The sequence below is a fragment of the Lissotriton helveticus genome, chromosome 5_1 (assembly GCF_964261635.1).
Source record: "Lissotriton helveticus chromosome 5_1, aLisHel1.1, whole genome shotgun sequence".
In the NCBI taxonomy this organism is placed as follows: Eukaryota; Metazoa; Chordata; class Amphibia; order Caudata; family Salamandridae; genus Lissotriton; species Lissotriton helveticus.
Window position 1 is genome coordinate 2,120,822,970 of NC_136065.1, and position 13,888 is coordinate 2,120,836,857.

The following is a 13,888-nucleotide window of genomic DNA, read 5'->3' on the forward strand; positions in this document are numbered from 1 at the left end:
GACACTCCCAGGAGGATCATGGGGGGCATCCTCTAAGCCCTCTGTATTCTCCTCTGGGTGATCTGAATTGTCCAGATGGGAGTCATCAGGCTCCACCTGGTTACTTTCTAGGTCAGGGGGGTCCCCCTGGCCTATCTTCTGTCCCTGTCCCACCCACTCTTTCCTGTTCATCTGACCCTAAGGTTTTCCTAAGGTTATCTAACAATAACACCTCTCGAATTCGTTGAGTGTTGGCTCCTTTCCCTGTCTTCAAATTTCTAGAGGGACACAGTGCTTTCAGTTCTTGGAACTAAAGTTCACTGCATCTAGTAGTCAGAGAGCAACTGGCATCTCATTTGGAAGACATAATAAGTGTGGTGTGGTGTTGCACCAACCTAACCTAATGGGAACTAAACTCTCTTAGGTTGGAGAAAGGGTGTGCTAGACCCTTGACTTACTCAATCCCAAGTTCAGTAGAACTTACTTATTCTAAGCTTATATTATATGTGCCTAGCAGTAGTGATCGTTTTTCAATTAATCAATACAAAGATTCATCTGGTAAACAATGCAAGCTTGAATCCTAACCGCTGCACTCCAATGTGAGAAGCTGGCCTGGTATATGATGTCCACTTATGTAAATAGGAACCTTGCACCAGTCCAGATAACCCTTATGGTGATTTAAGAGGTCTTGGACAACCTTAGAAAGCTCTCTAAGTAGTAGTTGTGGACAGCAGCCTTCAGGCTTAGTCCCGAAAGAGTGTAAAGCAGCTTGTTTTACCAGAATGCAATCGTATAGTTTAGATTGAGTGAAAAAGAACCACACCAAGGGCCAGATGTACGACCCACCAATTTGCGACTCGCAAATTATGTCGCATTTTGACTCAATATTTGCGAGATGTATAACAGTGTCTCAAACACTGTTAGCGATTCCTAATGGGGTCGCAAATTGCATGCCTCATGAATATTAATGAAGCTGTCGCAATTTGCGACCCCATTAGGAATGGCTAGCACTCTCACGGATGGTGGCCTGCTTGAGTCAGCAGACCACAATGTCTGCGACTGCTTTTAAAAGGAAAACAGGTTGCATTGAAAAAGGAAAAGTGAAACTTTTCTGTTTCATTTTTTTAAGGGCAGGCAGTGGTCCCTGTTACCACCTACTGCTCTTAAAAATATTTTCTCACATACTCACAAACCTTCCTGTTTGCGGGTTTTTTATCACCTACTTAAAGTAGGTGGTAAACTGCGAGTGTTTTGCGGCCGCAATACAATTGTACATGGCACGGTGACTCGCTATTAGGAAGGGAAGCCCCTTCTTAATAGCGGGAGTCGCACATGCTATTTTGTGAGTCAGTGACTCGCAAAATAGCATTTGTACATGCCATTACACTCTTTTGCAGTCCCTAACAGGTGTATCTCCCATGCCCGGCTGCAAAAAAGGGTTGTACATCTGACCCCAAGTATAAAAATATGTTTTTATTATATAATACTTTCTAGTATGTTCCAATATCTCTAACACGGAGATAGAGATAAACACAATGCACACAACACGTTAGCAAAGAAACACAGTAAATTGCACGAAATACAGTGGCCCCAGGAGGGGACCAAACCATATACTAAGAAAGTGGTATAAGAACCACGACTCGAATCAAGAGTAACTACCGAAGGTGAGTAGACAGGGACCCCACGGAGAGCGTGTGCAGTGTGGAAACATGACTACGTGCTCCATAGAAACTCTATGTGCAAGTTTCAGTTGGATTTTTAAAGATTAAGGACCATTCCCAGTGGACCCTAAAGAAACTCTGTGTACGACAGAAGGTTGGAGAGCCACCTCACCAGTGGATACCCTAGTGCCCACGTTACCTACACCAGAGAAGTCGGGAGTATATGTGTGAAGTGGTGTTTGAAACTGCAGTTGAACCCAACGGAAGACTTCAGGAAAGTGCGCTGTTGAAGAAGGAGAACATGTCCGTTGGAATCCAAAGATGGATTCTTGATGAGAGGTCCCTGCAAGCAGAGGGGACAGAGTCTATGTCACTCAGGGGTGACCAGGAGACTTGGATGACGAATGCCCTCCGATGTCGGATGTTGCAGGGAATGGCGATGATGTCCTTGACTCTGCAGCTCTGAGGATCAGGTGACGCCGAGGAGTACCAGAAGCCATGCATGAGCTGTCCCACGAAGGATGAGGAGTGCTGAGGGGTCGGTGGCCGGAGGGAGCACCAATAAGCCTTGGCAAATGCCACCAACGCAGAAATCAAAGAAGGAACAACGTCAGGACCAGCAAGGTCCTGGGGACTCATCAAAAGCATGGGGAATCAGATCAGGCCCGAGCAATCGGGGGAGCCCAAAATAAACAAGTGTGACACTCAAGTGGACCCACTGGCTGGAGGCACTGGAGTCGCGAGAGGACCTCAAGCAGCTCACCAAAAGATGGAGGCCACTATGCACACAATGGGGTGTGGCTGAAGATTCTGGTCACTGGAGACTGGAGGTGCTTGAGGTTGGGGCAACTTGGAGCCCGAAGATCTTCTTGCAAAGAAGCCAATAAGCCGTTGCAACTGCAAGATGGGTGCAGTGCACAGGTGTTCGGTTGTTGCAACCCCCAGGAGGGATACTGGTCTCAAACTTGGTGAGAGGGCAGGGCAGGCCTCGGGCGCTGTGGAAAACAACCACCTGTGTTGCAGAGCCCACGGTGCCCGGAGGAGCTCGAGATCTGCAGACCGGTCGGTCTACTTAGTTGTGGTGCCTGCGGAATGCAGGGGAGTGACTCCTTCACTCCAAGAATTCTTCATTGTGTGTGTTATGTTGTTCTCAGTTGATCATTGAATGAAAGAATATTGTCTCTATTTTTGAAACACAAAACATTAACCATTAGTTTCTGACATTTGAAATGGATACTGGTTATTTGTAGAGCTGTCTGCACATATTGGGTAGCTCGCATATGTTTAATTGTTGTTTGAACTACATCCTGGTGCTATTTCCATAATTGCATGATGGATAAAAGATCTAAGGATGGGTTACACTAGATTCAGTTTCTGTAGTACAGAAATAATTGGTTTCCATGCCTTCATTCAAGACTTTTTCCAAAGGATGCACTTTGCAAAAGGACAAAGTGAGGTAGTTTAAGTTAACAGGAAAGTTGCTTATCACTGTGGTCTCAAGAGCTGACTTGCAAGTGGCCCTGTATTTTCTGCAAATATATATCACAGATATTAATGCAATCCTATAAAGTTTTTCCTATCTTCTATATAAATGATGAGTTTACAATTCCTTCCCAATGTTTAGGAATATTAACAAAGATCTCACGCTGACTCACGGTGATCTCACGGTGAGTCGCTCCTCCTCAAGGATAGAGTGGTCGCTCCCTGTACTCCTGACTTCAAGCTGGTATCGTAGCGCTGCTCTGCCATTATCTCTGTGATTCTTGGAATTGCTTTTCACCTGCTGTGTGCCTTGTGTAGCGCTTTGCCTGATTAGCGCTATAGTGTTTCAATTTGGCTGCTTTTAACTTTGTATGCGCATTTGCCTAGAGCGCTCCGACCTGCTCCTCCCCCCGCCTCCATTTTGTTTGTTTATCATCCTCCTCGTGTGCCCGACCCGCCTCCCAGCTGAGACGCCCTCCCACGAGCTTAATACAGCGCTGCTCCGCTGCAAACGCTGTGACTCGCTCCTCCTCAAGGATAGAGTGGTCGCTCCCTGTACTCCTGACTTCAAGCTGGTATCGTAGCGCTGCTCTGCCATTATCTCTGTGATTCTTGGAATTGCTTTTCACCTGCTGTGTGCCTTGTGTAGCGCTTTGCCTGATTAGCGCTATAGTGTTTCAATTTGGCTGCTTTTAACTTTGTATGCGCATTTGCCTAGAGCGCTCCGACCTGCTCCTCCCCCCGCCTCCATTTTGTTTGTTTATCATCCTCCTCGTGTGCCCGACCCGCCTCCCAGCTGAGACGCCCTCGCCCCTCCCCCTCCACCATCCATATATGACAGTAGTTCCCGCGCGCAGCGTTCACGCGCAGCGACCGCGCCCCAGTCGCGCCGAAGGTGCGCCAAAGGTAAGCCCGTCTACGCCCGTCCGCGCCTGGCCCGCGCCCAGCGCCAGACCCCCTGCCCCTCGCGCTGCCCATCCCCCCCGCATTACCTACAATGCCGCCACCCTCCTAGCCCTTAACCCCGGTCGCGCCCCCAACTGCGTCCAAGCCGCTCCTGGACGCACCCATGGACCGTTCTCCTGCAAATATAGCGGCACCGACAACATCTCCGCTACGACCACACCACAGATTCCCGACCCCAACCACCTAGAATGCATCCTTCTCAACACCCGCTCGGTCCACAGACACGCCATTGACCTATGGAATCTACTAGACACCATCTCCCCTGACGTCGCCTTCCTGACGGAAACATGGATGAACGCCTCCTCCGCCCCTGACATCGCCATCGCCATCCCTGATGACTATAAGATCACACGCAAGGACCGCACCGACCATACAGGAGGAGGAATCGCCATCGTCCATAAGAAATCAATCCGCGTCTCTACCAGCTCCGACGCCAACCTCGCTAACTCCGAACACCTTCACTTCCAGATTCACATCGACCCCAAGACAACTCTCAGAGGCACCCTCCTCTACAGACCACCAGGACCCCGCGCAAAATTCAGTGAAGACATCACGGACTTCATCACCCCACACGCGCTCCCCTCCAAAGACTACATCCTTCTGGGAGACCTCAACTTCCACCTTGAAAAGATCAACGACCGCAACACCGCCACCCTCTTAGACAACCTCGCCAACCTCGGACTTAAACAACTGGTCACTTCCCCCACCCACATCGCAGGTCACACACTCGACCCCATCGTCACCTCCAGCAACCATGTCTCCTTCAGCCACACTACGGATCTCCTCTGGACTGACCACAGCTGCGTTCACTTCACCTACAACAAGCCGAAACCCATCATCCACCTCCAACCAACTCTACAAAGAAACTGGAACAAAATCACCACGGATCAGATTTCCACATCGCTCCTTCGAACCTCCCCAGCCCCCTCTTCCAACGCCAACGAAGCTGCCTCCAACCTCACCCTTTGGTTATCCAGCACCGCCGACACCTTAGCACCACTGAAAAAACGTCAACACAAACTTGGCAACAAGAAGGCCTCATGGTTCAACGATGATCTCAAGAAGTCCAAGAAACTGTGCCGCTCCCTTGAAAAGGCCTGGAAAAAAGACCCATCCACCAGCAACAAGGACGCCTTCAAAAGCGCCATCCGTACTCACCACCAACTTATCCGTAAAGCCAAGAAAACAGCATTCAAGGATCGACTTGACAACAACGCCCACAACAGCAAGGAACTTTTCAACATCGTCAAGGAATTTTCCAATCCCTCGGCCAACTCCAACGACATCACCCCCTCTCAAACCCTCTGCGACTCCCTAGCCTCTTTTTTCCACAACAAGATTGCTGACATCCACAACAGCTTTGACAACCAACCCGGAAGCCAACCCACCCCACCATCTGCTGACCATCTTCCCCCCGTAAACACCCTTAACGCCTGGAACACAATCTCCACTGAGGACACCATCCGCCTGATGAATTCCATCCACTCCGGATCCCCCACAGACCCATGCCCTCACCACATCTTCAACAAAGTAGACTCCGTCATTGCTCCGCACCTCCGAGACGTCATCAACTGCTCCTTCAACTCCGCTACCTTCCCAGAAGACTGGAAACACGCTGAACTCACCGCCCTTCTGAAAAAACCAACAGCAGACCCCACCGAACTCAAAAACTACCGCCCCATCTCGCTTCTTCCATTCCCGGCCAAAGTCATCGAGAAAGCCGTCAACAACCAGCTCGCCGCCTTCCTCGAAGCCAACAAATCACTCGACCCCTCACAATCTGGCTTCCGAGCCAAACACAGCACTGAGACCGCCCTCATCGCAGCAACAGACGACATTCGAACTCTACTGGACAATGGAGACACAGTCGCCCTCGTCCTCCTCGACCTCTCTGCAGCCTTCGACACAGTCTGCCACAGCACCCTTTTACAACGCCTCAGAAACATCGGAATCCAAGGAAAAGCACTGGAATGGATCACCTCGTTCCTCACCGGAAGAACCCAGAGAGTCCGCCTCCCACCATTCAAGTCCGAGGCCTCTGAAATCATCTGCGGCGTACCTCAAGGATCCTCACTCAGTCCCACCCTCTTCAACGTATACATGAGCCCCCTCGCGACCATCGCCCGCCAACACAACCTCAACATCATCTCTTACGCGGACGACACTCAACTGATCCTTTCTCTCACCAAGGACCCCAGCACCGCCAAAACTAACCTACACGAAGGAATGAAAAAAGTCGCCGAATGGATGAAACAAAGCCGTCTGAAACTGAACTCAGACAAAACAGAAGTCCTCATCTTAGGTACATCCCCCTCTGCATGGGACGACTCCTGGTGGCCGGAAGCCCTCGGAAAAGCACCCATCCCGACAGACCACGCACGGAACCTTGGCGTCATCCTGGATTCTTCACTCTCAATGAACAGACAAGTCAGCGCCGTATCCTCTTCCTGCTTTAACATTCTTCGCATGCTCAGAAAAACATTTCGCTGGATCCCCTCCGAAACAAGGAAAACAGTCACCCACGCTCTAGTCACGAGCCGACTGGACTACGGAAACACCCTCTACGCAGGTACCACCGCTAAACTCCAGAAAAAACTATAACGAATCCAAAACGCCTCAGCCAGGCTCATATTAGACATCCCACGCAACGAACACATCTCTGGTCACCTTAAAGACCTCCACTGGCTACCCGTCAATAAGAGGATCACTTTCCGACTGCTTACCCACGCACACAAATCACTCTACGACATCGGACCAGATTGCCTCAACTCTCGACTGTCCTTCTACACCCCCTCCCGCCAACTTCGCTCTTCCAGCCAAGCCTTCGCCACTGTACCTCGCATCAACAAGACCACCATGGGAGGCAGATCCTTTTCATACCTGGCTGCCAAAACATGGAACTCTCTCCCCGCTTACCTTCGCCTCACCCAGAATCACCTAGCGTTCAGAAAGCAGCTTAAAACGTGGATATTTGACAAATAATCCTCCTCCCCTTCCTCAGCGCCTTGAAACCCTCTGGGTATGTAGTGCGCTATACAAATTTTATGACTTGACTTGACGCTGAAGTAAATAAATTAAGTTACCCGTAACAACAGTTGTCAATTCTTGGAGTATTTATTACATTTATAAACAATGGACAAATCCTACACCAGATAAAGCAAATGTAAGAGAAGCAGTCATTTTGATCAAATCATATATCCTTCACTAGACTGTCAAAACAAATTGAGAGTTCAAGTGCCACTCGTACACTCGCTGGGATTGGGGTAAAGCTACAGTGCAGTGTTTCCTTTCTATGAGGTAGCATACTTATGAAAACAGTTTTTTTTTTAAAAATAACGTTTGGAGCACCAGCTGCGTGTGCTTTTAAATCAATTTTCCATTTGCACACATTTTTAAATACATCAATTTTAATGAAATATAAATATGAAATCAAAATTGTTTCTTCTGCGTTTTCATTTTTTACTTTATAGTTAAGAGATGCATTTCTTTGTTAAAAAGTGTTCTGGCTTCTCACACATTTATAAATATGAATCTAGATCGTATGGCTGGAAATCATTTTATTCCCAAGCAAAACAGTACGAGGCTTCTGAGCATAAATACACATTTGTCTTTCTACTGCCTCAGAGTTTTCAGTCAGATGTCACTCAGGAGAGGGGTGAGTAGAGGGTAACAGCTGCAAGGTGTGTAAATGACAAAAACACATTTATGGTTGTTTCTACCTCAGCATTAGTCTCAGGTGATGGAAGCATGCTCCTTGAATGTCACTAAGGATACTTTTAGGGAAAATGACGTTCAATGTACCCTGGTGTCAGCACAGTCTCTTACCTGGGACAGGTCACTGTCTGTTTCCGTCTCACCCAAAACAAAAACTCCTGAGACAGAGTGTTCACTCCACAATGTAGCCCCTTAATGGAGTCAGCCATACACACTGCCACAATTCCTTTTATGTGTTGGAATGATGTCTAGGTACTAGGAAACTTCCAACTTTAGTGTAGTGATCAGTAGGCCTCAACCTCGGATCCAATATTCAGCACAGCACTCCAAGATAATGCTGATCTACCACTAACCAAGTAGTCCCTGCACAGCAAATGAGGCACAGTAACCTGCCACACAGAGTGCATACGTGGAATACTTATGGCCATCAAAACTTCAGTGTGTGTGGCACACCACCAAAATTGCCAACTTCTTGGATGTATGTAGGTAAAAGCCCCAAGGAGTCAGACTCCAGGTGAATTACATTTCTAAAAATGCCAACGTTTTGGATCTGTGGAGATCAAAGAGCCAAGCAGTCAGGTACCAGGTGAGTAAAACATGAACAATCTAAATATGTGGGTCTTCTATGTAGGAACTGTTCGATGCATTTGAGATTTGAAGGAGTTCTCCAATTAGGTTGCAATGAACTTGCAGATGCACTTAAGTATAGAGTGTCAACCAGAGAAGTGGGAGCTATGCGAACAGGGTTCTCAGGGGTTAAACAAGGCCTTTTTCAACTGATGTGCTTGATTGGTAAAGTGTGGGCTGATGTTTCTCAGAAAATGACAGTGCCATCTGTGACATTTGAAGGAGTGCTCCAATCATGTTGAGTTAATGATGTAGCTGTGCTTGTAAAAGGTAAACAGCAAGGATTAAGGCAGAGTTGGGCTAGCAGTTGCACTTTTTTGGTCTGGCATGAACTGTGCATGATTGGGAAGTTTACTTATCCTTCGGAATTCGAAGTAACATTGGATATTCCTTAATCTTGTCAGGAGCAAGATGCAAAGCTGCACCGTCTGTACAGCCTCCTCCATCTATGCACTGAATATATGGAATGGCATCCATGTACCCATCACAAATGCCCCAAATATACTCCATGTAGGATAAAGCTGAAGACTCACATCTTTTAAAAAATACCACATAACGTTGAAGTAATGGTCCACTTCTATTCTCAGAACCCAGCAACCCCTCCAGTCAATCACTAATAACATCCTTGCATTAGATCCTGCAGTTTGCCAGTGATTTTCAGTTAGTTTGATTAATACAAATACACCAAATGCTTATGAAATGGGAATTAAGGAACTGCTCCTTTATATCCTACAGCAACCAAACTCGTATTCCTTACAGCCCTGTTCCCTCCAATAGTGCCTTCCCCGTTCATAGCAGCTTCTGACAGAACTAGGCAAGCAGACCCCCCCCCCCCCGTCCCCCCTTGAATCTCCAGACCCCAACACAACAGCTCCTGATCTACAGGAATTGACCACACGCATGGGCAGCTGACCACATTGAAGAGGTTCAATACCACCATCCCAGCACAGCTGTTGGTGCTGTTCTCACACGAGGACTGAGCCACACTTTAAACAGAAATATAGAAGCACGGATAGTCGCTACCCCAGGAACTGGTTTGCTAAATGGCCGGGCCACTACGCTCCCATTAAAAGCAGTGCACCAGTGCTGAGCACTGCATATACTCACCTTTTCAAAATTAAAGCAGTGCAGCCTGGAACTCAGTATTAACAGTACCTGCCCATTCAAAATATTGGCCCCTCTAATTCCCGATCAGCTGTTCCGTTATTTGCCGCTCAAGAACTGACGTCAAAGCAGGCGAGATTCCTCCCCCAGCCTTGGGGACTGCCTCCATCCTGGGACCGCCAAGACCCCAGCAGGCGCCATCACACCCCTCACGCGCCCCCCAGCAGGCGCCATCACACCCCTCACGCGCGCCTCCCTGAAGAACAGCAGCCGTTGAGCGCCACGCCACCGCCGCGCGGGAAAAGGGCCGGACGCGTGATTGGCTGGTCTGAAGCACGTGACTGCCGATAGCCAATCAGCAGCATCGTAATCTGAAGCAGGCGCGGAAATTACTGATGCGTCAGAAATCGGATAAGGGTGAGAAACAGTGGGATGCGACGGAGGAAGCCGACCAGCCTTCCCCCACCCCCCCTGCCCTGGCAGAACCTACCGGGCCCCACCTACACGAATACTGGAGGCGCCCACCCTCTGCTGAGGGATGGTTTCCTCTCGGAAGAGCAGGTCTGTGTCACCTGGGGACCCCATGATATAGCAAACCCCTGCTGTGGGAGTGTGAGCAGGAAAAAAGGGAGATCACAAAGCTTGGGCCCCCTCATCATCACCCCAAAAAGAGACTTTCCGTTTTATAGGCCGAAAAGAGCTGTAGAGCGTGCTCTCTTTAGTGGAGGAGCTCATACTTCATAGAAGGAGGGCCCTGGCCACCCCACTTCTTCTAGAAGAGAGGGGGCAGTGCTAGCCCCTCAGCAGAGGGATCCCCCGTTAACCCCATCGTCGCTTGGGTGAGGTATTTACCTGTCCTCTGCAGAGAATGTACATGTCACCTTGCCCACATTTGGCGGTCATAGGCCTCTTTTGAATTATATTCATCCTTCTGAAGACCAAATAACGCCATACACATGTATACTTTACATGCCATTTGGTCTAATTGCATCATCCTCATTAATGTGGCCTAACCCTCATTTGAAAGCCATCATACACATCCACTAGTACAAGAGGGGTCCCTTCCTCCTACAGAAGAACCTAGCAAGCATCACACCTTATCATCCCATCTTTCAGGAAACCTGCCCCATACACCAGTTAATACAGACAGCAAAGAGCCACGGGAACGAAGCAAAAGGGAGACGACAGGTAAGGCCCATATAATATATAGTCACGGTACTGTCTTCTGGCTTACATGCTACTTACTATGCTTTTGATGTACAACATGTATAAGAAAATGCCTGTTCAGGGCATGACGTCAAGTTAAGGCAGTAATTAATCTTTCCCTGTGATGGTCAGTTATTGCTAGAAGCTGAATCATATTTCCAAGTAGTTTGAAGGGTTACCAAACCAAGCAGTTTACTGAACGTAATGTCAAGGTTTATGTAAAAATGCATGGAATAAGTCTAAGTAAATGTTTTGCCTTTGTGCAACATGTATAACAAGACTAAGCAAGACTAAGAAAGTACAGGCATTCAGATTTTTAGACTGTATTTTTGTATCTTAACAGTTTCTGTATGTCGTATAGTTTGTTTTTTTGTTGTATTTTTAAAATAATGGACTCCTACTCTTCGATGGCCTCTGTTTTTCACGGCAAATCCGGCCTTCGGTTACTTGTGTTTTGGTTCAAGGAGGACCTGGCCTGGCAGCTCGGGCTGGACTGCACCTATTGGAGCAGGGTCAAGACTGATTGGCATATGGTGGGGTTCAAACTGAGATTTCATTGTGCGCAAAGTAACGATGGACTGCGATGCAGCCCGGGTAATTACAAATGTAGTGTCCATGATCAATTAAAGCATGCCACCCATCACTTTTTGTATACTTCATTTTGACGCACTCAGTGCGGCAGGTATGCTCAGATATGGGTCCTGTGCTCATTGTGCCACTGGTACCAAGCTGAAGCCAACTGACCAAATTGAGTCAAGGTGAAATCGGTCATGGGTTGCTTGTGTTCCGGTTGAGGGAGGACCAACTAGGCCGGGTGGTTCAGGCTGGACTCCTCCTGTTGGAGCAGGGCTAAGACAGAATTGCATGTGGCCGGCTGCAAAATGAGGGCCATTGTGTGTGTTAAATATCAGAAGACTGGGAAGCAGTCTGAGTAATTACCAGTGGCTAAGATTAATTCAAGCATACTGTCCACTTTTTTGTATACTTATTTCCCTGGAATTTGTGGCTCCTATGTGACTTTCTAAAACATTGTAGCTGGTGTGGTATTGGTCCATCAGAAGTGATTAGCCGAAAAAATCTTTACAACTATTGGGATGTAAATGTACACAAATGCTATATCACTGTGTTCCTCCATAAGTACCCAACCAGATATGGAACTGATATCTTGACTTTTATTTATCGCCCTGGCATCACACTAATTTAGTGTTTGCAGAAGCATAGGCCTTTCCCTGCCCTGGATGCAGCACTTAGAGTGAAGGTGGCAGTGTGCCGTCTTTTGTGAATATTTAGTGGTACCAGATGTTTTTAACTATGTCAGTAAGTGTGTGACCTAATTTAACTTGTTTGAAGTACTGCAAATATATGAAGACTAGGACCTTGCACTGTGTGATCCATTTTAGACCTCCTTGACTGTAGGCTGGCATAAGATGAAGGGATTTGATAGCTTCCCCAGACAGGGTAAGTATATTGCCTGGAGTATGGAGAAAGGGCTACCTTTAGATAGTTGATGACAATTTTGTTAGCTATTTTTGTTGATTACTTCTTCCTCAGCACTGCCAATTGATTGAAGGGTTGAACTGTATTTTCTGTTCAATGTGAGTAAGTTTCTAGGCTAGGCATACCATTTTGACTCTCCCAGAATACTGTTTCAGAAAGACTGATGACAGGTGCAGAAAACTCACACTTCATTGTACCCATTTGATGAGTGCTCCTTCTTGGAGTCAGCTCCAGTGCTACCTGCTGTGAGAAATACCACTTTTCACAAAGTTTGTGTCAAGAGAGCAGTCTGTGAAGTACACTTGAATGGAAAACCAAGTCATATTGGTTCTGAAGTATAATGCGTATACCTGTGTGATCCACTTTGTTCCAGTTCTAAGTTAATGCTTATTGATCAAGGACAAGAGTGTTCTGCAGAGTGCTCGAAGAGGTGCTGTGTTACCAGGGCTGGTATCTGCTTCAAAGCCAGTCTCCTAAAGGTGATGGGATGTCACTTGAAGTCTGCATTTTCTGCTGGAAGGTCTCTGTCTAGTGCCTAGAAGCCTGCCTGCGGAGACAGGAAAGAAGTGTGTCCAGCAAAGTGTACCAGGAGTTGATCTCCTTGTCTCTCTATTTAGTTCTTGCTGAGAACTGCCACTAAGATTCACCAAATTGAGTGTGACTATGTCTGCTGACATCCAGGTGGGTTGTGAGCTGCTACTGCTGACACTAGAACTAAGGCGTGTTTTCACTAAGTGGAGCCCTGTCAGTTGGTAGACTGCAACTACATGCCTAAGCAGTGGAATTCAGGTTGGTTTTGGAGGTTGCAGCTGCAATGGGAGCCATGCCATAAACCCCCAGAACTGTGGTGCTAAGATCATCAAAGAAATAACAAAGGTGCTGACGGTCACCCGACCTGTGGGATCATCATGCAGGTCCCACAAGGCTTCACCTGAGAAAGGAGCACAGGACTGAGATGTGCTGTTAGGAAGTTGAGCACAAGGACTTTCCTCTAAGCTTAAATCTGATGTAAGAGCTATTGACTGAGTTGCGCATCCTAACCCCACAGGTGGGAACAGTGACGTAATCTGCACCTGTGTCTGATTCATGCCTCTGCCACAGAATACTGTAGATTGTTACTCCTAGGGTCACCCGAGGGGATAATACTGGAGTAGGAGGATGTAGAGACCTGTCGTCTGAGCAACCACCTTCTACTCATCCCTCCCCGTCTCCAAAACGACCTTCACCGAACGTAATCTCAAACTAACCATCGCCCCTCTGATCCAACAATCTCTGACCGGAGACATCCCCATCACCATCTATGAGAATGGCACCATTCTAATTCAGGCGAAAGACGAAAACCTAGAGTTTTTCGACTCTCTCTTCCCCACCCTCAAGATGGCCACTATCCATTACCCCCACAAAAGCACCCCCTCCCCACCTACTAGCTCCGCACTAACTCCCGGTCCACAGAGCATGCTCCCGCCACCCCGACAGCCCCTGACTACGTCACTTAGTCTCGCCACCAATCAGATGTCACCATCAGCCCCAGCTCCCCCTATTTCCCAACCTCCGGCCTTCACCCCACACTCCCATCCTCTCACTATCCAGCCATCCTCTCATCCCCAAAGGACACCCAAACCCCCGCTCCCCAGCTCCCAAAACACCACTAG

General features: G+C 47.9%; 2 protein-coding genes across 10 annotated transcripts in view; one reads left to right on the forward strand and one right to left on the reverse strand.

The window, feature by feature from the left end:
* The window catches only part of PLPP7 (phospholipid phosphatase 7 (inactive)), a 292,964-nt gene that overhangs the window by 209,657 nt on the left and 69,419 nt on the right, over positions 1–13,888 (reverse strand). The gene's annotated exons all lie outside the window — the stretch shown is intronic.
* FAM78A (family with sequence similarity 78 member A) overlaps positions 9,936–13,888 on the forward strand; it is a 984,894-nt gene continuing 980,941 nt past the window's right edge. For 6 of the 8 annotated variants that reach the window (XR_013595138.1, XR_013595140.1, XR_013595141.1 and 3 more), the window contains exon 1: positions 9,936–10,721. The gene's annotated coding sequence lies outside the window, so the exon portion shown is untranslated. The remainder of the gene's footprint in view (positions 10,722–13,888) is intronic. The other 2 variants (XM_078646204.1, XR_013595139.1) reach the window with 2 other exon arrangements.